This window comes from Macrobrachium rosenbergii, chromosome 6, assembly GCF_040412425.1.
Source record: "Macrobrachium rosenbergii isolate ZJJX-2024 chromosome 6, ASM4041242v1, whole genome shotgun sequence".
Lineage (NCBI taxonomy): Eukaryota > Metazoa > Arthropoda > Malacostraca > Decapoda > Palaemonidae > Macrobrachium > Macrobrachium rosenbergii.
Genome location: NC_089746.1, coordinates 29,861,196 through 29,879,150, shown reverse-complemented (window position 1 = coordinate 29,879,150; position 17,955 = coordinate 29,861,196). Strand labels below are relative to the sequence as shown.

Here is a 17,955-nt window from a genome sequence, read left to right as displayed (position 1 = left end):
AGGGGTTGTTGTGGTCGGATAGCAAGATGGAAGATAGGAAACGGGAATGGAGGTAAAGTAAAAGGCTAAAAAGTGGGTGCAGCTAGGGGCAGAAGGCAAGAAGCAAACAACCTTTAGTAATGCCAGCGGCGCACCGCACGCTGTGCACTGACGGCACTACCACATATGGGGAAGTCTCATGAAGTATGTAATTAATGTAAATTGTTTATTTATACAAAGTAACTAGCCCCAACTGCTTACCAAGGACTGATGCAAACACGAGGCCTACAAGCAAAGTCTTTGTATTAGTGGTGTAATGAGAATTATTGAGACTCGTGTTTTTCTGGTAGCGATTGCCGTTTTAGTCCGCGTAAATACACTTCATTAACCATGTTGGACTCTTTAGTCTGAAAAAATTATTAGCCTTGAAAGTAGTGGACATGGCATATCAAGATTATAATTAATAAAACAACTAGTGACTGTTCACTGGAATATAAAACCAGTGGAGTCTCTTGAAGTTGGTGACATTACCTTCACCAGAAAAAGACAGGTAATCAAACGATGAGAATGAAGTATATTAATAAAATTTTAAAAGCTTGCAAATAAATTTAAGATCTGATACAAGTTAGTGAGGGCTAAATAAGTCGGCGACTCGACTTTTTCCTTATCGAATAGGAAGCTAATTAAATGTTTATACTTCTGTCCAAGTCGTTATTCCGAGTCAGGCTTCTTAATTCACTGATTCCAAGGAACCACTAACCATTTACTTTGATTCCACATTCACCAAAGCTCAGTCCTTTAAAACCAGCGTAAGCTAAACATTTGGTTTTCAACTGCTTATAAAAGTTTCACATTTTTTGGTATATATTGTGTAAATACCTTTTTAATTTCGATTTTATTCATGAGATCTCACTGAAGGTCACTGGAAAAACTCATTATACGCCTGAGGTCAAGTTGTAAGAAGCAACTTCTTCTGAAAATAAGCGTTAAGATGGCCTCTGTTTGCCTAGCCTAAATTTAGTAAAGCTCGATCTCAGAATCTAACTGTGGACAAAACCTGTCCTGTTAACGATGCCAGTGGTACGTGTCACGGCAATAAGACTGAATTTTTTTTATTACTTCGAAAAATATTCCTATTAACTTAGGCTTACTGTCTGGAGATTGGCAATGCTTTCAACATTGATTAACAAGACGAAAATGTCAAAAACGTCTGAGGCAACTCGAACGGTTTAAATTAATTCTTTCGTCCACCAACTGAAAACGTGCGCCAGATCCTTGCCTACTCCTAACCAGTTTTTGCTTCCTAATGTTTGTCCAGCTTTTTTTTTTCTTGTTTTTTCCTAGCCTCGCCTCGTGTAAGACCACTTTTGTTTTTTGAAGATGGAAAAGGAGGCTGGGGAGGAGAGGGTGCAATCTTGCTCCGCCTCTCGAGCTCCGGTACACTCTTTTATCCTTCGAGCGTCACGCCCTGTTGGATATAACAGAGAAAGAGTTCAGTTTTCAAGGCTATGTCAGTCTTCTTTTTTTTTTTTTAACTTTTTTTTTTTTTTTTTTTTTTTTGCATAGCGTGAAAAAGAGAAGACTTTCACCCATAGCAATCATGACCAGTCAAAATTACGTATCACACCAGGTTTCGGTGACCAATCAGAGGGCTTGCTGGGATTGAGGATGGGAAACCCTCCGAGAAGCCTCGTCGGAGGTAACCGGGTAGGATCCGGGATATTCACAGAACCGCAGACTGTTTTTATCACATCTTAAATGAGCCATTTTTTTCCTTAATAACCCTGATCTGTGTTACATGATTATCAGAGGAATTTCTGGACATGTAGAGGTCTGTCATCACATCCGTTTGGAAAACGTAAAACCGAATACGAACACCTTGATGGTGACAAAGATACTTCGTTTAAATTCGGAGGTTAATTTTCGACGCAGTAATTCATCACACGGCTGGAATTGTTTAAAACTGAATCAAAAGAAGTGTTATATAAATACCTAAATGTGAAGACAGTTTAATTTACAACGAATTCAGAGCGGTGAGCAAATGCATGTGCAATAATGCAATCATGGTGAAATACCAATTCGTTATTGTTCCCTAGGAGAGCTGTTAATCAGCTCAGTGGTCTGGTAAAACTAAGGTATACTTAACTTTTTTTACTTAGTGAAAATAAGAAAATTCTAGAACTATCTATGGTTGAAGAAACACTTATAACATGAGAGAGAGAGAGAGAGAGAGAGAGAGAGAGAGAGAGAGAGAGAGAGAGAGAGAGAGAGAGAGAGAGAGAATAAACGACCATCTTATCTCAAGACATGACGCTGCAGTATCTTCGAGGGGATAAAGGATTTATGAAACCGCCCTTCGTGTCTTGGATAAACCTTAATAATTCCAGAGGTATTCAAGATGTAAACGGGCAGCGAATGAACAAAAAACGAAGGCGAAGTCAAGAATCAAAAGGACTTATGACGAGACAATGTTAAGAATTGGTTTGTTTAACATTTATACAATTATAATTCTCAATGATGTCACAGACAGATCAAGGGTGTTTAGGAAGTAAATTACCTTCCAGCAGATGCAGTGATTTGTATCTATGTTTAGGAAGTAAATTACCTTCCAGCAGATGCAGTGATTTGTATGTATAAGTGAAAAGGCCTTCCAGAAGCTCCAGTGAGTCAGATAATCCCAGCTCAAGTAAATTACATTGCAGTCCCAGATTCTGTTATCATCATCATTTCTGATGTTCCGTCCCTAAGCATATCTTGGCATCCATCGCCAATATTATCTTATTCTGAATTCCTTTTATTTCTTCTTACTGTTCTTCATTCTTCCTCTAATCATCTTTTTCAGAATGTTTCCTCAGTCAACTGTCCACCAAGTTCTATTTATTTTTTTTTTCCGTTTCAGTAATTTCTAAGTTTCTCAGATTTTTCTCCAGTCACTTCCAGTATATCTCTCAAGTCACTTCAACAACCCTCTTAAGCTTTTATTCACAGTAATTTCCACAACTCTCCCAAGCTTTTATTCATATTAATTTCCACAACTCTCTCAAGCTTTTATCCACAATCACTTCAACAGATCGCTCTAGCTTTTATGCACAGTAACTTGAATAATTCTCCCAAAACTTATATTCAAAGCAACTTAAATAATTCTCTCAATCTTTTATTCACAGTCACTTAAATAATTCTATCAATCTTTTATTCACAGTCACTTAAAAATTCTCTCAAACTTTTATTCACAGTCACTTAAATAATTCTCTCAATCTTTTATTCACAGTCACTTAAATAATTCTCTCAAACTTTTATTCACAGTCACTTAAATAATTCTCTCAATCTTTTATTCACAGTCACTTAAATAATTCTCTCAAAGTTTTATTCACAGTCACTTAAATAATTCTCTCACTCTTTTATTCACAGTCACTTAAATAATTCTCTCAAACTTTTATTCAGTCACCTAAACTCTCAAGCTTTTATTCACAGTCACTTAAACTCTCAAGCTTTTATCCACAGTCACTTCAACAGATCTCTCTAGCTTTTATCTGCAGTCACTAAAACAACTCTCAAGTTTTTATTCACAGTCATTTCCAAAACTCAAGATTTTATCCGCAATCACTGCAACAGATCCCTCAAGCTGCGTTTACAGTCACTTCAACAACTCTCTCAATCTTTTATTGAAAGTAATTTCCAAAACTCTCTCAAGCTTTTATTGAAAGTCATTTCCAAAACCTCTCAAGCTTTTATTGAAAGTAATTTCCACTCTCTCAAGCTTTTATTGAAAGTCATTTCCAAAACTCTCTCAAGCTTTTATTGAGTCATTTCCAAAACTCTCTCAATCTTTTATTGAAAGATATTTCCAAAACTCTCTCAAGCTTTTCTTCAGTAATTTCATGAGTCATTTTCGCGAGTTCTCTCCTCTGCATTATCTTCTCAAACACAGCCTCTTTAGCGAAAAGACTTCATTTCCTCAATAATTCTCCTCCTAAACATCAAAATGCCTCATTTTCACTTTACCATCACACAAATCTTTTAAAGTATATCACATTTACCAAGCCTTTGCTGAGTTAGTCTTTTCTTAGACTTCATCAGAGACAGCTTCCCCACGGCTCGTTCCTCCAGTATATCGCTGGCTTAGGGTTAAGACTTAAAAGACCAACAACTACTTGAACAAGGAAATGGAACAGCAATTAGTTTCTTATTCTCCTCTGAGATACAAAGAAGAAGTTTAAACTTCTTTAGAGGATTGAAGGCTACGTTGAAGGTAGACATCCTTTATTTACAATGAACCCATGTTGAAGGTAGGCAACCTTTGTTTACAATGAAGGCTAGGATGAAGGTGGGTACCCTTGTTTACAATGATGTTCGGTCTGACTGAATGCAAAGACTAAAGCACTTGAGAAGAGTTTTGTAGAAGAGAGATTCGGATCCCGTCAGTAAACGGTCAGTATCACACGCCTTTTTAAAAAGGCAAACTTGTTCTTCATCAGGAGTGCGATAGATGTAAGAATTTTGACCGGTTGCGTAAATCAAGATGGATATCAAACCAAAAACTACGAAGAAAATGGAAGACAAGGAAGAGATGAGTACCAAAACAGGAAATTAAAACCACACAGACTTTTATTATTTCATCTGACTCGTTAAAATTTCGTCTTTACTTATCTCTTTTAGTTTTTCCCTTGTTTTTTGTTTAGTTTTTTGTGAAGATGAAACATCTACTTTTTTGCACGTAGCTTTGTTCCTCAGTTGAGCAGACTACTTTTTCTTCCTAGAACACCAATTATGGCGAATCAGATTCCTCCTTCAACTCTCAAGTACTTAAATCGATCTTCTTACACTATATTTTTGTCATCACCCTTCTAACTTCCCTTATAACACAATAAATATACTTAGTTTGTGCAAATTTTCTTAAAAATAAGATTTCTGTCTACTGCGCATCTGAAAAGTCCGCCATGCTAAAGCTGTAGTTTATAAGCCTTGAAGGTTGCAACTTTTTTGCATCTGGTCCGATTTCCAAGTACATTCAGATCAGTGCTCGCATTTTTTTGCTCTTAGTTCTTGTTCGCCATATTTACATCTACTGTGAATGTCACTAAAAGTATAAAGATATCTTGAACATCTGAAAATCAAGGGTTGCTTAATTTGCACGTTTTCGGAGTACTATAGCGATGTATTTTCCTCTGTCAAAGATATTAATTCAAAAAGTCTTTTTTTTTTTTTTTTTTTTTAACGTTCGTTTGACTGTTCCTCAGCAGCTGTCCTGTAATCAAGGCAGGTCTCTAAAGCTGGAGCAAAGCCTCTGGGTCTGACAGCATCCCACCTCTTTTTAGTCCTTTGTCTTATATCTTTTTTCTTTCTTTTCTACATTCTGGGGAAAAGTATTCAGCCTCCATGCTAAAAACTCACTCGAGTTCCATCTTTTTGCCATGAGGGCGATCACCGTAAACCATACATTTTTTTTAACCTACTATTCTCTCCTTGATAGTGACCATAGTCTTCCTGACAATTTTTGTTTTTGTTATTCCTTAACATACTCGGAATCTCACACCATTCTTCCTGATCACTGGTGCCTATCTTATCTTCCTCATATCTGGCTGTTACTTAATAACTTTGCTCTTGACATTTCTATTGCAGAAGTTTCTTCCCTTTGAAGGCTAGATTCCTGTGTTCCAACTTCCTGCTATATCTCCATTGTTAAAAACGGTGGAAAACCTGGTCTTTCCTTATTTCTAGTGGTGCCCCACAGAATTCCATTGTCCCGCCTCATTTTTCTTTATTTGTGACGACTTCCTTCACGCACATTTTGCATTTTGCACCATTCGTTGTTCTGTTCTTCGCGGTTGTCATTTCTTGCTTGCTCCTTATCGTAGTTTTCCTGTTAAACTTGATTTTATTCACCTGTATTAATATTACTGATTTTTGGACTTGGCAGATATATTGGTTCTGACTCCACAAAAGTTGATGTTTAATGTTGCTAAGAAACATTAAGTGACACTTCCAACATAAGGTCCAATAATCACGACGTTCATTTTCATCGCTGACGACGGCTTGTTGGATCTTTCGAAATGGTATTGATGAAACTGCCTTTTCCCTGCTTTGGTAGGTTTTTTCACCGTTCCACTCTCAAGCGGTTAATTAGATTCCCCCAGGCACTCGAGGATACTTGCCGTCTTGTCTTGCGTGAGGTAACTTCGATTTTATTTCCAGGGTTCTCTCTTCTTTTCCTGTTTGCATAACTTCAGAGATTGTTCTTCTGAATTGTTCAACTATTTTTTTGTGGCTTTTTCAGTAGAACTGAATCTCGGATCAACAGTTTTTGGATATATCTATAACGCAGTTTATTGTCATTTAGCCGTTTTTGACGATATAGGACACTGATTCATATTTCGAAATTTTAAATTTTTTTCGGTAGCACTAGGCTAATGCCTTAGCTATGACAATATGAGTAGGAATTTTATTTTTAACTCTCGCTTCTCTTTACGTCAAACCGTTCTCAATGCCATCTTCCCCTTACCTGCAGCCTCCTCCTCCACCCAAACCTCCCCCCCAAAAAAATACTGAAGATATGCATAAGTGGAAGTTTGCCTTCACTTGCTTGAGAAATGGCAAGGTTCATTTCTCCAAACTGGTAATATTAAGTTTAGATTATTCATAATAAACTCTTCCATTTTCCCACCGAAAACACGAAGAATGGTTTACTTTTCTGTTACTAATCATGTAGTTAATTTGGATTTCCATTACCCGTAACTAGATATTTTGCAATGATGCCAAGCAGACGATCGTGCCCAAGTGCGTAAGACCCTCGCTCGGGATTTCCCGGAATACCATTGCACTGCAGTTCGCTCACAGCCGCCCCGCCCGCTCCTTGCCATCCGGCCCCTGCATAGCAAGGTGACTTCGCTCACCATTACGCGGTCCGAGGTAATTCCGCAGCTCATTTCCGAACCCTGTGGGTTATCAACCTCTTTGGGGTACATGACTGCGTACGGCAGCACACAGTCCGAGGTAATTTTGCAGTTCATTCCCGAACCCTCTGGCTGCTCAATCTTTTGGGAAGACGTGGCATATCGCTCATTTGGCAGAAGAGTGACGCAACTCAAAAAACGTGTTTTTTGAGCTACTGATATCAGCAGATAGCCCGTTCTTTGTTCTATATTGTGGTAATAACGTCTTATTTGTATTTGTAATACTAACCGCTAGAGGGCATGACACGTCACTATTACACTAGAGAGAGTAAGGAGTTTTAACATTTAAATCGCTTCTCCTGAAAAATAGCAATTTTTGAGTTATGTTGCTCTTCTGGCAAATGTGCGATAGGGGTCTTGAACCCAAATTGGGACCCTTTTCCATTTCGACAGCCACCACAAAGATGAAAGGATTTTTAAACTGAAACTTGAAAGCTTCACTTCATTGGTGCACTGACCATTGTAGGCACCTGCGAAACAAAGAAATGTCCTTAGATAACATGAAGGCATGTTTTCGAATTATGGGTATTTTTGAAAAAACTAAGTAAACATTTTGAGTAGTCACCGGCATTACATCCATGATAAAGCTGCGCTAATTGGGATAAATGGTATTCCGTAGTAAATGTTTTTTTCTCTCTTCCGATGGAAAATATGTCTATATTTAATTTTCTGAAAATATTGTCTCTGTTGGGTGGATAGAGTCCGGAGATTCACATTAGGCATCCTGCACCCTTGAACACCTTCTCACCCTTAGAGCATGGTCCCGTGTGGCACGAGATAAGCTTCATCTAGACCAACCGACCAACCACTGCAAATATCTAGTTTTATCGAGTCCAATTCGCCCAAGGGTGATAGGAGTTAATGCTTTCTTCCGTCCTCAGCGTTTACACGGAAATTCCCTTTTTCCACGCAGGGCATCGTGGCGTCTTTTCCCCATTTTATGGATCTCCTTTACAGCAGAGACAAAAACTAGAGAAATCAATTTTGAGCGGTCAAGGGAATGTTGCATTGTCATGCTGTGTTGCAGGTTTTGCAGAGTTGCCAGCTATCTGTTTTTTGTTTGGAATACTGCCTGTTTTTATTCGATTTTTTCCCATTACTTGGTGTTTCCTAATGTTCACGTTATAAAAAACAGATAAAAAACAAAACTGTGATTACTTGAAATTTTGTGCCCTGAAATTTGTTGATAGTGGCAAAATCTTAAATAAAATGTTTGCATGCAATTTTTTCTCGTACACAATGCACTCGAAGCATGTTGGTGATAATGCTACTCAACAGAGCTGTCAATCAGTTATGCTCATAACGTTTTAAGTCAGTTCTTACAACAACAGCGAAAATTTCATAACTCTTTCAAAAGTAAAACGCCAAAAAGGAAAAGGCTGAAAAAATTCATATACTCATGATGATGCATCGGCATATTATGTTTTGAAAATTTAATTCCATTTGCCAAAAATTTTCGAGCTCATTAAAATGTGTTATATTAATGAATTTCACATCATTTTCTCATAAAATTTATCCTTCACCGTATTCAAGTATTAAAATCCCAACGTTCAAATTCATAATCATGAGTTGGTCTTAAGGAAAAGATGTAGAGTAAATCCATCCTTTTCTTTTTTTATGAGTCAAATAATTTAATAATAGCAAACCGACAATATCCATTTACGGAAACTGCCTAGCGAGAAAAACACAAACAATGCACAAACCCATGCAATGAAACGAGTTTAACAGGAAATTAATGGTAAAAACAAAGGATTTTGATTTAATGATCATAAAGAGAGGGAGGTCTGTCTGAGGCAAGAGTTTTGTTTGGACTTGATATCTGCAAAAGAGTTGAGGATACTGACGTCAATACTATTTTGATAACTTGTGATACTCAGTGAAGACCTGCGTTCATTTCTAGAACAAAAGTTTAGAAGAAACACAGGGTAAATAACGAGCATATAATCCTCTGACGTCAATTCGGTATACAAATTGAAATAGGATTACTCACAGTCCAATGTCCTGTCAGATAATCTTACGTATAAAAACAATCCTTGCAATACTGACTAATTGAATTAATTAAAGATAATACGAAAGAGCTGTATAATCACTGCAATTTTAATCACTTGACAAAGCACAAAACACATCGGCAAATACCTCAGAAAACTTTTATGTAAACAGAATATGAAGAAGGTGATGATTGTAATAACACAAACAAAGATTGTAGGAGATATCCTTATTACGGCACAATTACGAAGCATTTGACAGAGCAGTCAGCCAAACGCGTCGGCAAATATCTCTAAGTACACTCTCAGGCATCCAGAACACGCATTTAACGTGAGGAACATAATCTGAGCCGGCCAGCATTATTGACGGCATGCCTCAAAGAGAAAAAACCAACAATGAACATCACAAATGAAGAATTAGTGGTGTCCTTTCTTCAAGGACAACAGTGAATGTCCTTCAGAAGAGAACTACACACTAATAATGACGTCCCTGACTGCATTCAACCCCTGGCTTATTGATTGGTGGGCTGTACCACGAGCTTTGAGCTGCCATGATGAATGTTGACGTGCTATGAACTATCACCATAATTCAGGCATATAGTACAATGTCTTCTTGAAATATTCATCAGATCTACGTAAATACATTCAAGGAAATCTAAACTTCTCAGTTCTTTATTCTGTAATCTTATTTTATTCTATCTATTCACTTATACTAGGAAATCAAGAAATTAAAAGTTCATTGCCTGCTGGCCATTGTATGTGGTGAAAATATCGCCACCACAGAATCGGATATCCAGCTAAGGATATAAGGACTCAACTGTGTTTTACTTAAAAAAATATATCAAAACAGTTTATATAAGGATTTCACAGCAACATACAAGAACAGCCAAAGGGAACAAACACAGAATTCTTGGAAAATTCTGCTCTTACCTGACACTAACTGTTGATTCTTGAAGGCTGGCTGTAAATACTTCTAATTTTCTTGCATGAGGTTGAAGTTTTCAGTAGATTTACCTGTAAGAAGATATCAAGAAATATAATTATAGACGAGTGTAAGTTTGGTAAGTTTTTCTAAAATATAAACTTTGCTTCTTAGAATGTGCACAAAGAAAAAAGCGTGGGTGAGCGAAAGTGGACAGCTGTGCTGCTGGTGATATTGGTACTTACGACATCAGGTTGGGGGATTTTCCTGTGATTCAGCTTCAAGTTTCAGATATGATTTCATTCATATTCACCACAACAAGAAGTTATCAGTAGGGGTGACTAGGATGCAGTTTCTGCTGGTAACTGCAACAGTATTCTTCTCTTGGCTATGCTGCTCAGCTCTGCCATGTGGGCGAAGAAGCTCTACAATGGTATGAATAAAGTGTAACTGGCTGTGTGCCTATCAATCTTTCAAACTTTGGAGGAAGGTGTCAGAGTAGGCTGTAGTAGTGTCGCTAGGCCTGGACAGGATAGGTAGAAGCTTGGGGAACGGAGATAGAAATGTTAACCTAAAGTTTTCACTTGTCTTGTCACTTTTCGCGAACCAGCAGACACAGCACTGGGAGATAAGCCTCCCTCATTCGATTAGTATTAGTCTCTAAAGCACTCATTGCCTTCACAAGAGCACGTCTTTCCCAAGATAGTAGATTAGCCTGCTTGTACATCCAGCAATAAAGTGCTAAGCGAGTATGGATGGAGATGAGAGATCCCAAGAGACCACAATTTATAAAAATGAATGTTGGGAATTAGCAAAAAGAGTTCAGGCAAGTGGCACGCCAAAGAACAGGCATGAAATGGCAATACAAGCAAACAGGTTGGTGCTGCAAGTGATAAAAAATGCCGAATATGAATAAATTCGGGATAGAAATATTGCCAAAATAAACATAAAAATGGGCAAGTCATGGGGATTGCCAAATTGGATTTACATATCATGTGGCTATGTATGCCCTTGTTTACATAACCATTATTACTGACCATTATCTATTGGTAAAGTCGGAACATTAAGCAAATTAAAATCATGCAAATCTCCAAATTAGTTTGGAAACCTTTATCGAGAGACTTTATCAGGTTAATAATCAGATAGTAAATTAAGGAAAAACTGATACGTAAAAGAGAAAATACCGAATATATTTATGACTGAGTGCTTTGATTTTAATCCATTTTAGAAAATAATTTTCCTATATTGCAATCCTAGAAATGTGAAATCGAGATCGATTTCATGTTCTACATTTACTTTCTTGTACGGAAGATTCTGACAGACGCCAGGAAATAGTGGGGAAGCGCGGTGATATCTGCATGCAGAGGAGGTGCATATTTTATACTTACTAAAGAGTTAATGAGCACCATCTCTTTAACAGGATTACAAGAGGGATCAAGAGTCTGCAGCAATATTTTGTAAAGATATACTAGCCCAATAGAAGGTAAACGTTAGTTAGACATAGCATCACCGTAGCGAAATAAGTAATCGAACTGACAAGAAGGAGGGGAATCTTTCTTAGACGGTTTAAAGCATAGTGACCGCAGTTGCGATAATGGAAACCACAACTTCCTTCCGACACCATTTCGCTCTTCCTGTCCGGATGCTGTCTATATATAGAGTCTTCTGATCGTTTTGACTGTGCTTAGATTCACTTTTTCTTGGTAAGCCTTTAGAGCAGAAGATAAATGCCCCTTGAAAGGATACTGTAAATGCAAAATTTAGAGCAGAAGATAAATGACCTTTGAAAGGTTGTTGTCGGTATTATGTTTTTATTGACTTATAAAAACAGTTGTTCATGGATCTAGCTGTCTGCATGTATTCTATAAATTTTATTCTATGTTCATCTCTTATTGGAGATATCCAAAAATGCAGGATCAAACACCTGCAACTGGTCATTCATTTTGAATTTCTTGTTAATCAAAATGTATTTGGAAGATCAGCAATTATGATTTTTTCAAAGAATCTCTCACCAGGCTTCATTTTTAGTAATGACAATCATTTGCTCCTGCAACCAAATGTGCGAGTGTATGTTTGGATTCCATTATTCACTCTTAATGGACAAAAGCAGATAATGTTCTTTGTAAAGAGTTGCCATTTATTTCACAGGAAAATTACTTCTCTTACCTCGGAATTTTTTCTCTGTACTTTCAATTTTAGGCCATTTTTTTCTTTCGAGAGACTTGTCAGAGGCAATGAAATGCACGAATTCGTTGAACAAAAAATAAATTCGCCTTGAACAAGTAATCGAGTCCAGATGAAAAAACAGAATTAAAAAGTCTGTCGATGGCAACGACCGGGACTTAAAAAAAAAACGTGTCGTCATTTTCTGACACGTGATATAATCATGACATACATAAATTTAGAATCCCAAAGAAAAATTCAGAGTGTACTACCGAGATCACGATGCGATGACAAGACAAAACAAATAACAGGTCATGTGTACATTGTCGAAATGTCACCTTCTTGATATCAATAAGATACTTTAAGTGCTTCACAACTATCTACAAAATACCATAAGCAAAATAAATGACGCCAAAAATTTTATTATTCTTAAAACCATGATTAGCTCATGAAATCTTGAAAATAGGTTTCTGTGTGAGTCTGTCATTTTAGGCGGCTGATTATACTGACATTTCCTTAAATATATATATATATATATATATATATATATATATATATATATATATATATATATATATATATATATATATATATATATATATATATATATATATATATATATATATATATATATATATATATATGTGTGTGTGTGTGTGTAAAACATACATAACAACGGGACGGGACTCCTTATTTCATACACAGCACAAAGCCTCGATAGTCATGATCATATTCCATTATTTTTTATTCGATTTTTACGTTCTTTGGTTTCTTGAACCACTCTTGTTATTCTGATTTCAACTTTTATCTCTTGCCTATTACCTCTTAACCAGAAATATGTAGTAATTTAGGTTCCCTTAGCAAACCCTTTGTGCGAATATAAAAGATTTTAGTTTGCAAAAATGTCAGTCCACAGCAAGAAACCATTTTCAGAAAGAGTGAAATGAAAGAATAATCACATCTCATATTTGCATTTTTCTGATTCTGTATGGGAAACACGGAGCTTACTCTCAATGAAAGTCAGCCCTGATTACCACAAGCATTTAAACCTTAAAAGAAAATTTAATGTTCTTGCAGCAGTAAAACAGACCAGTATTGCACACGAAAATTACAGTCTCTGAGGATTTTGGTGGTGAAATGGTGCTTGATGAATCTTATATTCTACTCATGAAAATACGAACCGAATGATCTTTCGCTGTTATGTCATATCATCGTGATACCTGCATTTATTGTTGGGATTTCCTGTATTTCAAGAATGTAGACTGGGGTTTGCATCACGTACCGGATATTGTCGAGCCGTTTGGACATATGTTCAGTCTGTATTTATTTTATAATGTTTTTATTGTTTCTCATTTTTTGTGAGTATTTTTTTTTCTTTACCTGGCTGGTAAATTTTATTGTTTTTGATGTTTCTTGGAGTTGAAAGACTCAGTGATATGAAAAAAGATGATAAATAATCTCATTTATGGCAAAATGTTAAATATTATATGAAACCAAAATCTGACCTTCGTGATTAATCAAACATCGTTGTTCAGCACCTTTTAATTAATACCAGCTTTCCTGTCTGAACTCCGACAAGATTTAAAGTACAGAAAGTGCTTTCAAAGAAAAGTCTACGGGGCCTCATCTCCTTCATTGACTGAAATCGGATCTAGTCAAGACTGAAATTGGAGTTGTGAGGACTGAGCCATTATTTCAAACTTACACCATAAGCTGGAAACAGTGAAAATAATCCGAGGGTAACAGAAGCATCGTAAGATTACTAGTCAAGATCTGTTATCTTCCATAAATTACAAAAAGCTTCAGTTTAAGCTAAACAGTAAATGATTTCCAAAGAATTTGCTTCTGCGGAGACGTTTTTAATATAATAAAAAGATTGAGCAAACAAAACCAATGGCTGTTAACAGAGTGGAAAAATCACGAGGTAAATTTAGTGCTTAAGCTTAGATTAAAAATTTTTTCAAGAAAATAAAAATCTATGAAATTAGTCATTGGGGTTTGTAGGACTTCACTGCAAAGAATGACTTTACCCCTCGCCAAGTAAACTCTACTCCTTATGCAGACAATGCATCTGGGCGTCTACTACTGCCATGTGTTGGAGATTTTAAGAAATAATATTGGCGTACAATACATATCGGAAAACTCTTCCACATCAGTTGCAGAATTTGGTAGGGTTTTGGGATTTTCATGTTATGTAAAGTTTGATTCACGATATATATTTAATCATGTTTATTGATGGCAAGATACATTTGTTGCAATTTTTGTAGGATCAACGTAATTAGAGGGCATTGTTTTACCTATCTATCTATTTATCTACCTATCTATATATGTATATATACATATGTATTTATATAATATATTCATATATATATATATATATATATATATATATATATATATATATATATATATATATATATATATGCACATATACATATATACACATAATACACAGGGAGCAAGAGCAGGAACAAACATGGCTATGTATTATAATTTATTCCTACTTGTTTCGCATTCAACTGAATGCATCCTCAGGGATCTGTATATATAAAAATAATGAGCAATATGAATTTGTAAGTTGTCTATAAATCACTTAACATAAATTAAAGTGAAAAATATAAAATGCACATATACGTAAAAGTAGATTATTGCCTGACATAAAATGACACCAAAAATTAAAAGCACACGTTGATAAAAAGTTTAGATAAAAATTACATAAGAAATGACAGAGTTAAGAAATATCTGAGGAGCACTGGGGGGTCGACCTACCATGACAAAAGATAAGCAAAAACTAAAATTATGTACATAAAAACAATAGGTTGAGAAAGGCACAAGGGGGTGGAGGTGGACAGGGTGTTCAATTGCGGAACAAGTTGTTTGATAAAGAAAGAGAGACTCAAGAATCAGTAATTCATTTGGGTTGGAGCTTTGCCCCAGAATAATAAAATCATCGTACTTAATGGGAATTAATTTTGTTTTTTACCATGTTCGTGTATACTGGGCTGTTCAGGATTAGATAGTGAACATCCAGTACGAAAACTAACTCCCCTGTGGGAGTCTACTGTAAGCGCAACTTCATCATCCTCCGACAAGAACCCACGTAAGTTCCCAGACCACATCTGGGACAAGAATATTTGCACACTGTACCGGGTATGGTGTACAAATATCTTTGAATCTAAACAATGAACCAACTGTGAGTTGAATGATAGGTATAAGTTTGAAACTGAATACACAAAATTATTTATGTACAATGTTTGTAAATTTGGCCTGAAAGGAACCATCATTCACATAAGGGAATCGGACATAAAAAGGAAGCTTAAGAACATTTGTTTTATTGGCGCTATTGCATAGCTGTCTATTTAAAACCCCGTAAATAATCCTGTTGACGAGCTTGGTGGGAAAGCAGTTGTCGGTAAAATATGTTAAAAGAAAGGTAATTTCCTGATGAAAGACACACCAATTAGACGTAAGGGAGACAGCTCTATATACAAGAGTAAAAATAGAGTTAGATTTAAAGTTACGAAAACAAAAGCTGTGAAAATTGGTTCTCAAACCTGTAAATGTCTTCTTGCTAAAAACAGCAGTGTCAAACTGATTTTCTCTCTAAATACCTGTTCATCTAAAAACGAAAGATGGTAAACTTAATATCTGGGTGATAAGAGTTAACACACTCCAAGAATGAATCCCAGTCAAAATTACGCCTGGAAAGGGTGACGGTATCGTCAACATCTTGTATAAAACAATGGGCGGAAGGACAGAGGGCACTCATCTTAAAAGAGCTCTTCCAGCGAGCACATAAAGAGGTTGGAAAAGTTAGGTCCTAATGGAGACCCCATAGCCATGCCCTCCACTTGTCTATATCAATTATAATTAAAATATAGGCGGGATCCAGCACCGCCATTTCTAAGAGAGATTTAAAAGTATAACGACTAAAATTATGAAAACGTGAATCAGGGTGGGGAAACAATTTGTCTAAAATTATGTTAATGGCGCCCTAACAGGAACATTGGTAAAATAGGATTCCACATCCAAGCTCGCCGCCATAAAAGTATCAGAATCTTGAGAAAGTATAGATTCTTTTAATGTTTTCCAGTTGGGAACAACATACTGGTTCCTGGTTAAAGGTTCCGACAACGGGACTAAAAATTTTGCGGAGCCACACCAGGTTTAAGAATTTTGGGTAGACCATACATAACGCCATAAGAAGAGCCAGTGGAAAATAGCTGACGATAAGTTTCTTCGTTGATGACATTGTCCTTCCTCAAGGCTTGCAGAAACTGGTTGATTTTATCTTCGGTACGAAAAATGCTTTGGTAGTCTGGTACACCTATCTTCAACCGGTGGTCTTTCGCTTCCAGTAAATTATCCTGCTGACGAAGCTTCATTTCTTTCTCTTGTAGCTAACATTGAAGGAAGCCATTTTCTCTCGACAGCTTTCCAACTTGCTCCTGCAGTTCTCGAACGTTGAACTGGAGGTTTTCCTTCTCAGCCTTAAAGAGGTTGAGTTCTTTTTCCTGTCCTCTGATGTGTTTAGTCATCTGCATCCTTTCTTCTCCATCTTCTCATCTCACGCAGTTCCGTCTCCAGCTGACCTGCTACTTCCTCTTGTAGACGAAATTGACAACTGAGCTTTGCCAAATGGGAAGTCAAGCTCATAACTTTGTTGTTCAGGTTATCACGTAGCTCTTGAACAGCGGCAGCGCTCTTATTTAGTCGCTTATTTTCTGCTTTCATCCTCATTATCTCATCTTCCAGCATATTTCGTTCATTTTCCTGAGCCACCACCTCCTGCATCGGCTGCTTTTCGTCCTCAAAGACTTGCTGTTCCATCTTCTGCTTGTTGGACCATCCTGTGTACGACTGCATCTCCTCCTTTTCTTTTTTCAGTATCTCCTCCTTTTCTTTTTCCTTTCTATTTTCTTGAAGATCATTTTCCAGACCATAAACTCTTTTGGTCAAGTTGACATTCAGCAGCGTCAGAGTCTTCCTCTCTTCTCTTTCGAGACGAACTTCTCCCTGCAGTGCTTGAACTTTTCCATTGTAATCATCGTCATCGATTTTCTGCTTCTCAATATTATCCAGTATGTTGCCTGTTGCAGAGCTAGCTAATCCAAAAGCAGCAACCAGAAGCAAATTCTTGATTCCAAAGGAGGCTTCCAGCCCAGGGTCCCTTTTTGACGGATTCCGCTGAGGTTCCACTGCACGAAAGCGCGCCAAAAGCTGGTGCTAGGCCGAGGCAAAGCAAAAGAAATTGTAGGTCCATTTCGGATCTGTACAGACAGAACTCACTCTTCAGCTTATATCAAACTCCCCTCACATTTTTCTTTCTACGTTTTTCAGAATTTCACAAATTTTCTCTGTAAGAACTTAAAAATTTTTCCAATTTATGCATCACCAAATCCATAAAAATGTCAAACTCGTCGTTGTGGCTTTCATATCATTAACCTTAACTCTTAATTCCGACCATCTTTAACGCTTGCATGTCAGAATGACTCTTTCGGGCTCTAAGAGCAAGAGCCCGTGCTGGCATAAAGCAAGCTTATTTTCTAACACCACACACCTGTCTCAGACCCACTATTGAACCAAACGTTTTACTCTCTCTCTCTCCCCTAAATGATAGAATAAAAGTTTGGAGCATGTCTGATGATATATATATATATATATATATATATATATATATATATATATATATATATATATATATATATATATGTATATGTATATATATATATATATATATATATATATATATATATATATGTATATATATATATATATATATATATATATATATATATATATATATATATATATATATATATATATATATATATATATATATATATATATATATATATATATATATAACTCGAAGAAATATAGGAAAAATTGTTTGCGTCTGATTCAGAATCTGATTATGTTATAGACGGTCCTGACCTGGGTGGAAAGTGAGAAT

At 36.4% G+C, this 17,955-nt stretch overlaps 1 protein-coding gene across 1 annotated transcript in view; it reads right to left on the bottom strand.

Moving 5' to 3' along the window:
- Positions 1-17,955, bottom strand: part of LOC136839408 (uncharacterized) — a 200,424-nt gene that overhangs the window by 40,668 nt on the left and 141,801 nt on the right. The window contains exon 2 of the mRNA XM_067105406.1: positions 9,845-9,928. The gene's annotated coding sequence lies outside the window, so the exon portion shown is untranslated. The remainder of the gene's footprint in view (positions 1-9,844; positions 9,929-17,955) is intronic.